Here is a 16,119-nt window from a genome sequence, read left to right as displayed (position 1 = left end):
ACAGTATATTTGGTGTCACTTTTTTTTATCCATCCATGCTAATGACAGTACCTGTGATCGAACAACTAGTGGATAAAAAGCGCTTACGCGTCTTCTCTCCTTCCTGACTTTGGTGTGAGTGGAGCGTGGCCACGTGGCCGCGTGCCTTGTCTTCCGCGTTCGCATGCACTCTCTCTTCCGATGAGCTCTATGTGTGTGCGCGAGCCCTCGGCCTCTCTTATGTAACTGTCACTTGCATTTAAAATCAAAGAAGCGTTCGTAATACAGCAACACATTGTCGAGAAAGGGCAAACAGCATATAGCCGCTCTTTAATGTACTGTATTGTGATTTTGTCCGATGATGTTGCGTTTATAAATCAGAATTTTAGCATCGGTTAAAGTGACGGCTAGTGGCATCCCGTTGTAAAATACAGCCGTGTTCAGACTTGACTTCTTTTTGAAGCTGCTAGTGTCTGTTTTACATTATAATCCTATGGAGTAAACCGTGTTTTCAAAAAACGTCCCGAGCGCTTTTTTAAATGCCAGCGCCGGCGTCTTTTTCTGCAGCTCAGAGCATCTTTTGAGGTTGAAAAAAGTTCAACTTCTCGGAAAAAAACGCCCTACGTCAAGCTCCTTTTTCACAGCTAACCAATGACAGAGACCTGTCGTTTCCATAACAACATGCGAGGAACGTGATAGGTCGAGAAGGCTCAAGCTTGAAGAAACAAAATGGCAGCCAGTTGGAGGATCAAAAAAAAGTGCTAACACTAACACGACGTGATGACGTCACAAATATGCTAATTAGTTTGTGACATCACAAGCACCACAGGTCTGTCAACATCCTATGGGAAACACTGTAATTTCATGCTTACAGTATAATGTGCCACTAGGGCTGAAGTCATTCACAAAAAAATACAGAAATGGATTGCAAATTTATAAATTGGGTGTAAAAAAACATATTCTGGGGTTCTGGGGCCCCAGCCATAGTAGATTTGCATTATAGTAGATTTATTTTGTTAGTTTTAGTTTTATTAGTTTATTTTTAGGAATTTTGTCATGCTATTTTACTATTTAATTGTTTATTATTTATGTTTCTAAGTTTAGTTTAGTTTTAATTTATTTTATTTATAAGTCACTAATTTTATTGCCTGAGAGAAGATTTCTAATTTTAATAAATTTCACGTAAAACATTTATGTAAATATTTTATTTTAGTAAACCGAAATCTTTCATTTTTCACGTTTTAGTACACTATAATAACAGAAGAATGGAGCTTGGTGGTTGAAAGAGAAAGACTGAAAATAAAAACTGATGATTTCAGCAAAGGGAAACGTTTAAGTTCGACCAACATTTAATTGAAAGATCATGTCACCTAAGATCAGATCATGAATGATTTTGCTGTTTTTTCTACCACAAGCACTGAATTTTGGATAGAAAGGAACAGGATGTTTAGTTTTTAAAACAAATTGTACAAAACCATAAACAAACACACTTGAAAATGAATGGAAATAGTTTTATGGCAATATAATGTCATCAAGACAAGTGTGTGCGTGACTTTAAAAGACAAAAACATGTTTTTAACACATGGTCTTGTTTAGAGGTCAAGACCCATGGGATACGGAGAGAGCTGGGATCACAACATGTTCCTTTCTGACACACACAATAAACAAGCAACAGTGCAAGAGTTGCAGCTGACTGCAGCAGTTTATCAGCTCTCCTCAGGAAACAGTCCCACCCTCTTAATCTCTTCTCCTTCTCACTCTTTCAACTTCAAGTCATCCTTAAAAGGGTTCCAGAGTTTAATACCCCTTACAAAAAACCTGCTATGGGACAACGATAGCGTCAATTATAAGTCAATCAATACATGACTGTCAGTCAATGTTTTCCAAAGAACAACCTATTGTATTTCATTTGTATATTGTTAAAATACAAATACAAATTACCGTCACTTTTAACCAGTGCCATCTAAATCATGTTTGAATTCATTCACACAAATCAAGAACTGCGATAGAGACTGAAGTCAAACTGAAACAAAGTATGAATATCGGAATAAGGAATGCAGATACAAGGGGAATATTCATGTGACACAATCACTGTGTTGGTCATATGACACGTGGGTGAATTGTTTTGGGAGAGAGTGGTATGTATGAATGCGAACAAAGAGGGAAAGGTAGCGGTTTGGAGAGGCATGGATACCATCCCAGTTCTCAGGCACCGATGGGTGAGTCACTTTTCCTTCACCATGTGCAGTGAAAGAATGAAAGTGCAGGGCAAGCAAAATTCTGTATCTTTGTACAATTCTTGTACAAGGAAGTTTAAAATATGCATGTTTTTATTTTCTACATTTTTTTTTAACATTTTTTACCACATTTTCTAATGTCCTAAAGAAATAAAGTACATTACAAATGGCAAAACAGTATCAAATTATCCTGTTTAAATATATCTTTAGTTCTTAATATCACGTGTTTGCTCCTTGAGCTTTAATGACTGATTGCAGCCTTTTGTTATAGTTGTTATAGTCCCAATGTCCGAGTGGCAAAGCTGGTTTGACATTGTTGAGCTGTTGTGGGAAAAACTCAAATGTGCAAAGAATGCAAGGAAAACCAGAGAACCTACAGGACCTGAAGAAAGCCAGTCAAGACAAGAACGGCGAGATTTACTGCTAAGGTCAAACCCAACTAATAAAAAAAACTATACAGTACAGTCATTGGAGCTAAAAAAAGGGCAAAGGTGTCATTAAAAAAACACGAGAGAAATATGTACTGTAAATGCAGATTTTTTGTAAAATAAATGTATGTAACCCTATGAGCAGAACTGTATACCTAAACAAATTTGTAAACAGATCAATAATGATATATGATGAGTAGGGCTGTCAAACGATTAATCGCGATTAATCGCATCCAGAATAAAAGTTTGTGTTTACATCATATATATCTGTGTACAGTGCATATTAATTTTGTATTTATAAACACAAAACATACACATACTTGTCTATATATTTAGGATAATAAAAGGATAAAATATTAATTTATATTTAACAATAATTTAAATTCTAAATAAACGTTTATTTATTGTTGTATTTTATATTTTTCTAAAATAAATGCATTTATGTGTATGTGTTCATAAATACAAAATTAATTAGCACAGTAGACCGACATAAATTACGTAAACACAAACTTTTATTCTGGATGCGATTAATCACGATTAATCGTTTGACAGCCCAGAAATTCTAACAAATTATCTTCAAAAAGCTTTAAATTAGATTAGTAAGCACATTAAACACACACCACAACTGCTGTGTCTCTTAAATTCACTGGCACATACAAGCCAAGTATGTTCATGTAGCTTATTGGATTAGCAACACAAAGATCATTGGATCAATCAGGGAACATACATACTAACAAGATATGTATAGATTGAATGCATTGTGTCACTTTGTATATGCTTACGTTTAGATTTGGGCTGACGCTTTTATCCAATGTTGTCAGGACTAGGGATGTAACGATTCACCGTGAGCCGGTTGAAAATCGATTATAATGTGTGACGATTCAAATCGGTTGAGGTGTGAACTGAATCGCAATACATTTTTTGAACAGCAGGGGCTGCAAACCTAAACGTGGACATGCTGATATTTCTTAAATGCAAAAAAATCCAAGAAAAGCACAGAGAGTATAAGTTTGTTTATATTAAAGAGACTTTTTCTATTATTAATTTGGTATAAAATTGCAGTTTAGTTTTGTTATTTGAAATAAAACATAATTTTATTATACAAAGAAACGTGAAGCATTTAAGAAATAATGCAAGGGAAGTTGTCCATTTCTAATTTGTTTCAACTCATTTTGTAAAAATAAATCGTGAGTAAATCGTGAATAAATCGCATCGTGAGATCAGAATCGTGAATCGCATCGCATCGTGAGCTGAATGAATCGTTACATCCCTAGTCAGGACTGTACTGTATGTTGTCTATAGCAGTGTTTCTCAAGTTACTAATCATGAGTTATCTGAAGCCAGCTGTAAACCAAAGATCTAAACTATCAGTCTCAAAACAACTATGTCACCATCTCTGTCACCATCCACACTTACGTATGCCTGTTCAAATTACACAATTATTATTACTATGACAAAACTATACAGGACAAAATGATCGATTGTGTCATGACTGCCCATGGAAATTACGAATCACTACAACGTCCTACATTAAAGGCATTACACTAAACTCCAAGTAAATTCTCGTTGATGTCTAAATGATGTTGATCTTAATATCAATTTTAAAGCGGATGTAAAACACGCAGTTTCTGCCAATCTCATGTATTCTTCTAAGGCATTTTCATAAAAGCGACATAAATATCTTAATTCAAATAAGGCATAGTCCTTACATAGTTTGATCACATTTAAAGACAGATACAGCTGTACGATTATTTCTGAAAACAGGCGACCTCCGGAAGGTGTGCAGGGGGGCGGAACTAAAGCACGAGCACACAATACATCATCGCATTATCCCTGCATAACTGTTGATTCACAATAAGTTTGTGTTGTTTACCTTATGCATGTATTTTACAAACGGCACAATTTTTTTTTACAGTTTATAAAGGCAGAAATATGTCTTGTGCCAATGAAGCACAAGCACATCCGATGCGGTTTTACCATGGTAAAACCATGACAAAACTACCAAGACCCACCAGAGCGTCTGCAGGCAAACAATAATTAAAATAAATGTTTAGCAACAGCTAATACCGAACTTTAGAAGTGATAATACACTGAAAAAAATAACTTGTAGAATTTACTTAATAAAATCCTCGTAACAACTTGCACGAAATTTTTTAAAGTAAAATTGGCTGCTATAATTCAAGTACAACTTACCAACCAGAATAAAGTCAACTCTACTTATTAAATACATTTAGTTTTTGTTAAAATATCAAGTAAATGTTACTTAAAGTAAACAAAAAAACCTTTTTTGCTCTTTGTTGAACAAAAAATCATGTGTCTAACTCAAACTTTGCGGACCATTTACTTTCATATTGAAATATACTATTTTTTTACAACATAGATGGTCAAGTAAGAAGAGACTGGTTGTCTCTGTACTGGCATTAGCACAGTTACTGCTAAATAAGTGAAATAACTCACTTCATGACTAATAGTGCCTCCCTCAGCCTAGGCACAAGCACCACTCTTCTGAACAACGGTAACAACTTAAAAAACCCAAACTTAAAAAAAAAATGCCAAAGCTCTCCTAAATCTCAAAGATAAATCAACAAAAAACACGAACAAGTCTGACAATTAATCTTGAAAATTAATCTCCGAATGCAGTCAGATACAAAGCATGCTGGGAACTACAGATCAACTGCCAAAGTAGTTATATCTACAAAAATGATTTATGTAGTCTCAACACAAAATAAATAAGTAAACTTTATTTGACCAATTTAAATGGGTTTAACATAATAAAATTTAGTTGGATTTACTTAATAATTTGTTCAATTAAAATTACTCAAACAAAATAATTAAAATCAAAACAACCAAAATTAGTAGATTTTATTCCCAAGATTTTTTCGTTATTTTAACAAATTTTTTTGTTAAAAACAGGAACATAATTATATTAAATATATTTTAATAATTTCTTTTCATAAAATCTACTAAGGTACATAATCATTTTTTTCAGTTTATGCGGATTCATATATCAGCATTAACTGTAAACAGAGACGTTTTAAATGCATAGAAACATTAATGTTCATTTAGAGATGACAAGCATATGGAAATTTGTTGGTTTCTTTAGCAGCAGCTGCTCCATTCCGTGCGTCATACGCCTTTACGTCTGTACGAGCCAGCGTCGTCTTTGCACATGCGCAAAACTTCCTAATTCGGTTTTTAATCTGATCAAGTGTTTACATGTCCTATCAAGCGGATTACAAACGGCATTAACCACCCCTTACAATCCCACTGAAATTTCAATTGGTTTGGGCATTTTTAATCTGATTGATGTGTTTATATGGAGCGTTTTCATTCAGATTGGACTTTTTATCGGATTACATTGGTCCATGTAAACGCATGGCCATGCTCCTCTTTTTTGGCACATAGCACTGATGCTACAGAGGTTTAAAGTTTTGTAGCACAGGCCAAACAGTTGTAGCACAAGTATGAAATGTCTGTTGTCAGCATTAAAAAAATATGCAAGTGCAGTTCATCACATGAATAGGCAGGTAACTGACAAATGACATTAATGTTTTATAGAGATGGATAAATTAGGGCCATATCATTTTTATATTACCTAAATTTGTTTTCATTTTTCTAAGTTCTGTGTTTTCATTTTTTACTATACAATAGTGGTATATTTGTCCACTTTAATTACTGCAGTATACTATAGTATTTACTATAGTAAACTGCAGTAAAATTCCTAGATACTATAGTGCTTTTGAACCTTACTATTGTATACTACAGTGTTTACTTCAGTTTATCAATTTACTACAAGGGTACTACAATTTTCCCTTCTAGCCACAACCCTCTTCCATGCACAACATTCAAAAGCAACTGACACGATGACAGAAGATGTCAGAAGACTGAATCCATGTTTCAGGTGGCGCATCCGGTGAATACTTTACCTGAATTATAGCTGGATGAACTGCGATCAAAAGTGCTGTCCTTTTCTCTGACAAGGTTTCTGCTCGTTCAATTGACATAAACAAACAAAACAATCCAGCGATGAGGTGTTTTCCGTGTTAACTTCTATCTTTTGGGATGTCCTAACAGCTGTGATTAACACACAGCGCATCTGCTAATGTCATATTCGCGTCCTAATGACTCATTCATTTTAATGAACAGTTGAAACAACTGATATGTCAAACACAGAACTCGCGAGACTCACTGTCTGAATCCATCAAATCAATTACTCAAAACACCTCAGAACGTAAGTGTGCTTAGGCCGTTTAGCAAGAGTGGTTAGTAAGATTTAGTCTAAATAATTAACAGTATTTACAGTTTTTTATTGACAATGTGTAGTACCTAGAAAATCATTTAGTTTAGACAGGAGAGAGGTGAAACCAGAACAAATCATAAATTTAATTGTATGTGGTGAGAATAAGAACTGTTATTTAAAGTATGGGATGAGTAATAATACTTTACTTTTTAATGTCCTATGATACTGATATAATTATATATCAATATAAAATATACTACTTTTTGGCAAAGAGGGCAAGAAAGGAGGTTGTGAGAGTGACGGGTAATTTCTGTGTTTACAGTATTTCATAACCATTATATAACTTGGAAAAGGTTGTAAAACTAAATAATGAATAAAATGACAAATCAAATGTTTTTTGCCATTTACATTGGATTAATTGTCAGGACTCGCAGTTCAAGAGTAGAGTCCGTTTAACTGTGTGTGGATGACAGTGTTCGTCAGCCACCACCGAAGAGCAATTTTGACCCAGGAAAAACCCTGAACTCTGGAGATGAAGTGAATGTGTTCATATCCTTATACAGTGCAGACGCAGACAAATCTGCATGTAGCAGATTGAACTGTGTAGTTCATTCACGCAGACATGCAGAACAGCCAGATGACGTACTTAAATAACAGGATTCCACGTCCGCGAGTCCGCATCTAGTTATATGGACTCAATGCAGCCGAAAAAAAACCGCAATATAAATTAGCAAAGCACCATTGATTAATGTCACACACAAACAAGCGCAACGACAAACACACTTCACACAAACACGCAGCTCTGTGTTAATGCACCTGCCAAACTGTATCGCACGCGTGTAACACTGGCTAATTTATTCTAAGCGCAGACAGATTTTTTTCTGTACAGCCCTGCTCTTTCTCTCGCTCTAGCTGGTTGATGTGTGAGCGTGCTCTCCCGCTCTCGCTGGTTGACACGTGGACGTGCTCTTTTTCTCACTCTCAATGGTTGACGCGTGGGCATGCTTTTCTGGGAGAATCGTCCAATAAGGGACTATGAAAAGTTGTTACGTAACGGAATTTCATGTTTGAAAAAACTTTCCGAAAATTATACGAACCTTGGTGGAGTGTCTCGAGCACAGAAGTACTGCATCATTTGTTTGACAAGTTGACCATGTCAAGCATGAGAAGCCACCACGTTTAACATGGTAAAGAAGTCAGAATTCATGAAACACTGTTGAACCACCCCTTTAATATAAATCCAGATCCTTATCCGGTTCTGTTCCTAAATAGTACATTTGGGAATGAGCTTTAATTCCCTGCCTAAACCATAGTCTCCATGCTAACTGCCCTTTTGGGATGTAGATGAGCCATCTGTCGAGATTCTTTGCACATATCTCTCTGTCCAGCTCTTATTCCTCAGCCCTCTGTTTGTGACTGTGTCCCTCAGGTGAAACACAGTGAGTTGTCTAGTGTTGAAGCTGAAAGCCTCTTCTGGTTCTGCTTATATTCCTGCTGCTCTGTTTTGTTTCCATTTTGGTTGCTGGACTGCCAAAAATACCGCATGGGCTCCATTAGTCATGTGCTTCGATTGGATTAACTATCTCTGTGAACCATTAGTAGGAGATGAAAAAGAAATGAAAATATATATACAGTATATTCAAGTACAACATGAAATGGAATCATTAGGAATTCAACAAATCTGGTTGCAAAAACACAACTCAAGAATTTTTTTTAAGGAATAGTTCAACCAAAAAACTCTCTCATCATCATTAATTCCCCCTCATGTCATTACAGGGGTTGAATGACTTAAGCTTCCTGTTTGTCTTCAGTTGAAGAAAGTCATATGATCCGTATACATCACAAGAGAGTCTGTAAACTGAAAGCCAACTTTATAGTTTAAAATATATTTCCTTAAAGAAGCCAGCCTGTATAAAAATCTGTATTTACTGTGATTTAAGCCTTTAATCTCACAGAACACCATACAAGATAAAACTGACATGATACTACATGTCAACTGATTAAAAAACAGTAGCTCATAGGAGAATTTGATCATGTATGTTTCACATTGAGTCACAAAGAATTCACTCGTCGCATTTAATTCAGTATGTAAACTCACAACTAGCGACAGAAACAATTTATTTTGATTCAACAGCAGTGGTCCAGAAAAAAATTCCAAATATTTTAACATGTCTCAGCTGAAGCGTGCTGGATGAAGCACATCCGACAAATGTAATTCAGGAAAATCATTTGCTTCCAGAAGAACCTGTTCTCCATTCCCAACCTAAACAGTAATGTTCCTCGCACCATTTACAAGCTACATACCTCCTGAGAGAAGCAAGAGAGAGAGAGAGAGCAAAGTCACAGAGGCGAATAACACCTACCAGGAATGACAGCCAGAAATGACTTCATGTGACAGCTCTTGAAAACTGCAGCCTTTGGCACTGGAGATGGGAGGTGATAAAACTGAAAAATGTCAACAGCACGAGCCAAAAACTTATTTTGGACTCAATGACAATGGCTACGTTCTTCAACCTAATATGGAGGTAGGATAGCAGAGGGACGCCACAGTAAAGTATAATGGTGATTCAATGAAAACTTGTCTGGAACACTGACACTGTTCTTGTGTCTGGAATGATCTAGAACAGTGGTTCTCTTTCTTTTCAGATCAAGTACCACCTTTAATAAAAATAGTTGTTCTAAGTACCACCTAATGACCACCATAGAAAATCACATGAATAAACACTCAAATTAATATTAGAGCTGTAAATCTTTACATGCCTCATGATTAGATACACCTTGTCCTCCAAATCTAATGTATAGAATTTGTTTATCAACGGCACGTCGCGTTGAATGTTGCGCCATCTTGGAAGGATGGCTGCTAGTGCGTTCAATGCAGTGTTTTTTTTCTTGTTTGATTAGGAAATTATAACTATGGTAGGTCGGTCTTGTTGTGTTAAAAACTGCAATACCATTACGCAGAGTCGTTCAGGAAAAGCCCCTGGTTCTTTCTCTTTCGATTTCACCATATATCAAACAAAACAAGTAACGGTACAAATCAAAAATAGCAGTGGAGCATTATCCTCCCAAGATGGCGGCGCTACTGCAACATGCAACATAGGGCGTGACGTCAGCTTCACATTCTTTATTATTAATAATACACTTTTTTGTTTACAAGCTGTTTTTTCTTTTTTTTTCAAGTTAGTCAGCAGTAATAGTGGACACAAAACACTTTCCTAAACACGGTTTTATCAGACGCACGTGCGCCTGACCCCCAGTTAACTTCTGGTTTGTGTTTGGCTAATGTCAAATAATAACTATGTATATTTTATTTAATTTAATTTATATTATTATTTTACTGTATAATAATTGTATAAAATAAACGATTTGTTCAATTTTGTAGTATTTTCATTTTATTTTAAATAAAACTATTTGTTGAATGGGTCCTATAGTTCGGTCACATTTAAACAAACCGTATGGTACACCGACATCTAAAGGTTGAGCTTGGTATCGGAGTCTAAATTCAAAATATTGGAGAGACAAGTTTAGCCAAGTAAAGGTTGATCCCGGTTTCTTTTGATTGTTATCAGAAATAATCCACAGGCAATCTATTGTTTGTGTGTACCGGAAGTTCAGTTGGGGTCACAAAAGTGCGCATGCGCAGTAACACCGTGTCTACACCGGACGCGACAGGCGCGACTCGACATGACAACCTGCTTGTTCTTAATGGGTTTGTCGCGTAGGACCGCGCCGCATCCAGTGTGGACAAAACTTAAAATTATAATGGGTTCTAATGTGTTTCTAAAATCTTTTGTCGTGTCGCACCGGTCGCATCTGGTGTAGACACAGTGTAACGTTTATTTATATTGTTAAGATGAAACCGTCTATAGTGCACTGTAAACAGGGCTCTGTAGGCTAAATGACTCTCATGGGGGGTTTATTAACTTTGTGGGGACTTGCAGAAAGAATATTTAACACAGACAGAAGATATATTTATACTTATGCATAAATATAGCAAAGAACAGCTGTATATATAGCAAATAGATATCTAGAAATCAGATTATAAATGGGACAGGTGTGTTATAAGGTGGTGATTATAGGGTCTGTTTAAGTAAGTACTGCATGTCTCGTTTTACTTTCTATTAGACTTTCTTTTAGACTCACACTTTACTGCATCGGCTCTTGTCAAAGTGGCGCATCAAAAATAAAGAGCGATTATTATTTAAATCGCAACGCTCGCTTCATTGATTTAACCTCAAGTAGATGCAGACATGTGTTGAATTGCCGCTTTACAGCATTAAAAACAGCTTTAAACAGTGGTTCAAGTTCAGAAATACAAAAGAAGCTTAATTTACACACAGCTCATCTGAAGAGAGAGAGAGAGAGAGAGAGAGAGAGAGAGAGAGAGAGAGTGAGAGACGCACCAGCGCCCCGCTCTGTGTTTGAGCTGCCTGTCACAAGTTACATCGACCAATGATAAATAAACAATAATTCATTCAACTATTTAAAAATTCCACATAGGCTATATGGGATGTATTCCGTATTTATCGATCATGTATTAAACATTTGAAGTTGTATTGGAAACACGAAATGTAAACTAATATATAGCGTTTTTAATTTCCTGTCGTGTCACGTACCACCAGGGGTCTCTTCGAGTACCACTAGTGGTATGCGTGCGTGCATTCAAAACAAGCTGAAAGGCATGCAACAGCATGGTGCAGAACACTTTAGAGGTTAAAGTGCTTTAGAGATTTTAACTAATGTTCACTCGCTGTCAAAGAATAGGGATGTAACAATATCAAAAAATCTCGCTTTGCGATAATACCTCGGTATACCGTCCATAATACAGTATTTATTGCAATATTTAAAATGACAAATGATGACTTGGAAACGTGCCATAAGCATCCTCTTTTCTTTATCCTATAATCATAACTGTTGCTTAGAGGTATGGATTTTTAAATGACTTAAAAATCCCTTTTATAAAATAATTGCACCAGATGGATCTTGCCAAAGGTACATCTATTATTTTTTCTAACATTCTCGACTCATATTGAGACAATTTTGCTATTACGATAACACGATATCGATAATATTGTTACATCCCTACAAAAGAGTGTAAGACAGAAAAAAAACTGTGAGACGTGACTCTGTCTGTCTGTCTGGATAACCTGATAAGGGTTGGGCAATGTCTACCAGATTGGCATCGGACGATGTCTACAGTGAAACATTGCGATTGACGATGACATCAGCGTCTTCTTTAAACAGTACAAGCAGCGCAGTTATAAAGTCAGGCGCAACTCCTCTATACATGCCAGTTGCGCAGATAAAAAGCCATGCGTGTCAGTTGTAACGCCATGTGCGACTTCTCTATACACGTGACCTATGCAGTTGAAAAAGCAAGCTCATCTTATCGGTATAGCACGAGCTCATAGGCTCCTTAGCCTTGTTTCGCTGCAGCGAGAGTCACATGACATAAGTGAAACCTTTGCGGGGGGTTGCATGTGGGAATCACGATGCCGGATCAACAGCGGGATATCTGTCAACCATCAGCGATGGACGATGGCATCATCTATTGGCCCAACCCTAAGCCTGTCTCACAAGAATCGTACAATTATTAGAAAAATGCACGAAACGCTCGAAAGCGAATCGCACTAAAACGTACATTAGCCACCTCATAAAATCGTTATGAGTTGTCGTGAGATTGTGTTGCTATGGATATGACTGCAAAAAGAACAATTTTATCATGGTAGTTACAGAATGAATTCCTCATTGAGGATTTTAACAGTCACCGTTTCTATAAACGCCAAAAGCATAGCACACCAAAACCATCACTCAGAAGTTGGGTCTCTAAATGAATCCCTTAAAAATCTCCACTTCAGTAAAAATAGCACTAAGATGCCGACCTCACTAATCAAACTCTCGCTCTCAAATCTAACAGATCATTTGACTTCTATTGTAAATCAGTGACTTTCTCTCGCAGCGGTGTGCTTAACACAGCCCCCTCGCTCTCCTGCACCTCGGCTCTGCTTGACAGGGTACGCGTGGGCTCCTCACGAAGAGAAACAATCAAGCCCCGCACAAAAAAAAAGCGCGACAAACTGTTCCTCTCCTCTCCACAAGGTTCATTAGAAAACTGACCCCTCCCTCACTGTGTCTCTGAGAATAATCATCCGTGGCCCGCTATTTTCGGTCTATTGTGCTTTCCGCACATCCTGAGGATGGAAAGCCTCTGTTGAGAATAAAAAAGAAGGAACAGGCCAATAGTGCAGTTAATTTTAACCTCTTGTACTAGAACAGTAACAAAAACGAATGCTGAAAGATCCCATCTTGATTTCACTTTTTTACCCAGAGCAGCTTTCTGTGAAAAATTACAGTGACCCTTGGAACAACATACAGCAGGGTTTCATGCCTTGCTCGGGAGCTAACAAATCAATGCTTGTTGGGTTTCAACCAACAACCACACAGTTAACAGCTCAGATCTTTAATCATTCAAAATGATATAATCACTACCCATATTTCTATACATCGCAATTTATCACAAAATCATAACTGCAGCAGGAGAACTTTGTAAAACATAGTATGATGCCGCTTAGAAGTGCAGAGCACATCCCTACTGAAAAAACATAAAAACCATCACAGAAATTCTAATGGTTTCCATTAAAGTAAAACATTATGATTTTTCCAGTATGATTTTATATCCCACCAACAGAATCCACCACATACCAAAATTAGACTCCATCTTAGTTTTCATTAAAACCAATACGATTCCCAGTATAACCAGTAAATCCATTAAAATTTCTATTGTGTTATTGGCAGGGTTTTATTGTTTTTTTTAAGCAGGAAAGATAGGCCTCAAACACCAAGAGAAAACCCACAACAACAGCAAATCTGCTTTAAATCTTAAAATATAATGGCCCGGTTTCACAGACGAGGCTTATCTTAAGCCAGGACTATGCCTTAGTTAAATTAGAATATTTAAGTCGCTTTTATTCAAATTCCATAGATAAACACATTACTGGTGTGCATCTTGAGCCAAAACAATGGCAATGACATGTTTTAAGATATATTTGGGCAAGTTATTTTCAGTTAAGACAGCTCAAGACGCACGCTCGCTCGCTACTGTTTCAGCTTTCACGGTTGAAACGCAGACACGTGAACTGGCCAGGATTTAAGACAATTATCGTTTGAGGGAAGTAAAATCTAATGTTTCAGTATTCACTGCAGTTATCCACCACCAGTACAAACATGATTTTATCAGTGTACGACAGAGCAAACAGATAGCATTACCTCATGGCGTTAACATCATTATGTTCAGCTTCATCAGTTTCAGCATCATATTATTTCCAGCTAAAATACCAGTCTGCATATAGGGACATTTGAAATACACCATTTCTGTCATTTAAAATGAGCAGCGCGCGTCTACACAACGGAGCTATACGCAGCACGCGCACCCATGACTTTTATAATGATTATCTTTTGGCGCTATATCTCTAATATCCGTCCTTATTTAGCGGCAAAAGCACTTCGTTTAACCTTTTCCAAATCGCCAAAAATAGTTCTGTTTTGTTTTTAATGGCAAATTATTCATGTTTCCTTTAATTTCGATATTAAGTTAATTTAGAAAAATGTTTGGAGTATTTTTTGTTTGTGGCTCACGTGCAGAACGCATAGTTTGATAGCCAAATGTGCTGGAGCACGAATTTGAATTAATGAGGAGCACGAATTTGAATTAATGAGGTGAATGACACTGTTTAAACTGTTAAAATAGTTTAGCGCATAAAGTTGAAAACATAATAAATCACAAACTTTACATTACTCTGTTGTGTATGAATGAATGTATGAATGCTCTGGTCCGGATAGTAAAGTGATAGGCCTACTACCATGCGGGGGAGTGGGACAATGGCACTGTGAAAAAGGCCTGATGCCCGGCCTGCGTTTTAATATATGGTAATATACAAATTAGTTCAACTGTAAACACTTTTTTGCTTCATTTTTTGATGGCTCATGCTCTACATGTTTTTGACTTTTTTTGTTTGTGCACTCTCCTTTTACCATGTGTTATCCCTTTTATATATATGGTGCCAATGATTAAATTACTACTAGTAGCTATTGTATTCTTATAGATTGAGTCACTTAATTTTGCTCTTAAAATGCACCAGATTGCAGCATTTACCTTTAAAATATGTTCAATTTTCGTACGGGGGAGCATGCCCCCGGACCCCCCTAGAGAAAAATATGTTTAGCCCCCATAGTCTAATCATGTGGGAAACATTGAAATGGAACCTTGAACCTTTGAGAGCAGTTACAATGCTATTACACGTACAATCTATGACTGCTCGTAAAACCCGTTAAACAGTAATCAACATTGTGCCTGACAGACAGAAGACACAGAGACGTAAAAGAGTTGGAGCGACATCAAATTATTTAATAATGAGTCACTTATATGGCTTAAACGCTCTGAAGACACGAGAATTTAAAACAAGAGTGCACATATGAGGAAGGGGTTCTTTCCAATAAATACTATCAATATTAAAGAGAAAATTCTGTCACTATCAGTGTTTCTGATAGGATTTTGTTGAACTGTGGCAATGGATGACTTCAAAGGGAAATTAACATATTCGTGACATCATCACATAGTTTTCTGTGTTGCAACGTACAACACTGTTTTGCTTCTAATTTCTAACATTCTGTATTTTAATACAGCATATTGCCCAATAAAGCCATTCTCATGTACATATTTTCTGTTTCATATTTATATATCAAACAGTCAGTTACAGTCGTCACGCTAGCCGAAAATTCTCCGTCATTGACGTATTTTGTTTTCCAGTGACGAAAAAATCTGAAGGCCGTCCGTCATTTTGACAGATTAAAATAAGGACAATTTGTAACTCCCATTTTTGTAATTTCCCTTCATTAGAGCGTGATCGTAGGCTATTACCCCTGCCCTGAACACGATTATGACACAACCTCTGGTAACGGTGTCACGTTTTTGGAAACGCTGTTTTGTACTCATTAATTCACAAGTAGGCTGCCGCTTCTCCCTGCACAGAGTAGACGCTGAGAGAGGTGATCCCTGCACAGGGAAAACAAGACATTTTTCCACTGACCAAAAGCTAATGTTTATCCAAAAAGACACTAAGTTTGTCTGTATGAGCCTCTACTGAACAAAAGGGGTTGGAAAATCCCTAAAACTAGTGAAAGAGTTGGTGAAACACTGGTGAGACAAATTAGGAATGAATGGGAAACAGTACGTCAT

At 36.7% G+C, this 16,119-nt stretch overlaps 1 protein-coding gene across 1 annotated transcript in view; it reads right to left on the bottom strand.

The window, feature by feature from the left end:
- The window catches only part of mgat4a (alpha-1,3-mannosyl-glycoprotein 4-beta-N-acetylglucosaminyltransferase A), a 61,978-nt gene that overhangs the window by 43,250 nt on the left and 2,609 nt on the right, over window positions 1–16,119 (bottom strand). The gene's annotated exons all lie outside the window — the stretch shown is intronic.

This window comes from Triplophysa rosa, linkage group LG6 (genome assembly GCF_024868665.1).
Source record: "Triplophysa rosa linkage group LG6, Trosa_1v2, whole genome shotgun sequence".
Classification (NCBI taxonomy): domain Eukaryota; kingdom Metazoa; phylum Chordata; class Actinopteri; order Cypriniformes; family Nemacheilidae; genus Triplophysa; species Triplophysa rosa.
This window is presented reverse-complemented; position numbering and strand designations above follow the sequence as displayed.